The sequence below is a fragment of the Fopius arisanus genome, unplaced genomic scaffold (assembly GCF_000806365.1).
Source record: "Fopius arisanus strain USDA-PBARC FA_bdor unplaced genomic scaffold, ASM80636v1 scaffold00031, whole genome shotgun sequence".
In the NCBI taxonomy this organism is placed as follows: Eukaryota; Metazoa; Arthropoda; class Insecta; order Hymenoptera; family Braconidae; genus Fopius; species Fopius arisanus.
The window spans coordinates 516,322-518,113 of NW_011887770.1; the positions used below are offsets into that span (position 1 = coordinate 516,322).

The 1,792-nt window shown below is 42.7% G+C and overlaps 1 protein-coding gene across 1 annotated transcript in view; it reads right to left on the reverse strand.

Annotated features, from left to right (window-relative positions):
- The window catches only part of LOC105265637 (actin cytoskeleton-regulatory complex protein pan1), an 18,859-nt gene extending 17,866 nt beyond the window's left edge, over nucleotides 1-993 (reverse strand). Inside the window, exon 1 of the mRNA XM_011303221.1 lies at nucleotides 680-993. The gene's annotated coding sequence lies outside the window, so the exon portion shown is untranslated. The remainder of the gene's footprint in view (nucleotides 1-679) is intronic.
- Nucleotides 994-1,792: the final 799 nt, after the last annotated feature.

Here is a 1,792-nt window from a genome sequence, read left to right on the forward strand (position 1 = left end):
GGGAAATTCCATTTCTTTTTGGGCTGCTGTTAGCGAAAACGAAAATTTCGGAGATAGATCACTTCAAATGACAGGTACAAAAAATGAGATGAGAAATCTTTCCCTGGAAAATTCTGGAAAATTCCCACGGAAATTCCAGAAAATTTTCCGGAAAATTCAATTCATCGTCTGGGCCACAGTAATCCCAAAAAATCTCAAAGACAATCAGCTCTTAATATCGCGCATCGGAAAATCGTAAACAAGAAAATTTTCCGCGAATTCCGGAAAATTTCAATGGCAAACCCATGGAATTTGTCGAGAACAACGAATGCAAATAAATTCCCAATGAATATTTCCCTCTTCGTACACAACACGCTCGACAAAAATAAATGTCCGAATGCATTGCGAGTTCAGAGCGCAATGTCAACTGATGAATTTTTGAAAAAGCATGCCCCTCACACCGTTCATGTGATTCTTATCGCTACACTATTTGACTCGTGCGTTATTACAATTGAGCCTTGACACTAACGATAAATGTATACTATTACGCGGGAGGCAACGAAGGACAGGGTTAAAAAGAATATAAAGCATGTAACCGATGACAAATAAAAGCACGTCACATAAATAAATGTATTTCTCCCGACAATTAACGCCGCGATAAACAATCACCTAAATACTGATACTCATTACTGAAACTTACGGGGATAAAGTTGCACTGGACAGAGAAAATCGAAGGGCAATGAATCCTCACATTCCAAAAAGACAACAATCAGTGTCTCCGGTGTTGCCCCATAACTCATCAACTGATTAACCGATCAACTGATTAACTGATTAACTATTCATGATCAGCAAAGTCGACGTTCGCGCGAACGACTTAAATTTGAAATTTGGAGAATCGATTTCGAATTTGAGATATGTTTTGGTGTGCGTATACCAATGGATAATGAATATCACGTTTTTAAGGGGTGATTAGGGTTAATTAGGTTTAATGGAGGGTGATTGTGCCGGCGTGGTGGCCGGGCAGCCACTGGAGTCAGGGCACAACCACTCGCCCCTCTATACTCTAGCTCTGCAACCCCCACTGGGGGGGGGGTGGTGATGGATTTGGAGAGGGGATGGTTTTTGAGGTAGTGGGGGTGGTGGATCGATATGAGGGAGGAATGCTCAACCGAGGGAACAAACCCAGCCTCGAATCACAACGGAAGTGAGATCCCACCGTTTTGCCATTTTAGAGGTTCTTCATTTTTACTCTTACGTATCGTACGGAAAATCTGGATTTTAACGCACGACGTGCGAAAAGTCTTGACCAACTCACGCCTGGCGTTCGTTATTTAAATCGATAAAATTCACACCGTGAAAAAAATGATCGCTTTGCGCACGTGTGCAGAAACATTCGATTTCCACACGTGTGCGGAAAAGTGAGCTTTCGACTGCCAGGGGTGTGTGGAAAGACAAGGGATGCTTTTACACCCTCTGAACTGAAATGAAATTTCAAATTGAAATTTGAACGTCGGGGCTGTCGGCCCCCTCGGAACCGGAGTTAGAGAATAACAGACGCGCTAACGTCCGTAAGTCTATTCTCCCCGTGAAATTACCGCGCGATTTACGAAACCGTACCTAGACTCTCCAACTGCTCATCCGTTGTTATCATTATAAATTATTATAAATAATAATAAATAATAATGACGACAATAAAAGAAAAATTCGAAATCCATAAATAACCCATTCCCTTCTCCCCGATTCTTCAGCCGGGGCTGTCGATCCTCTCGTCACCGGAATTAGAGAGCAACCGACGCCACCACTAGAGTCGCTG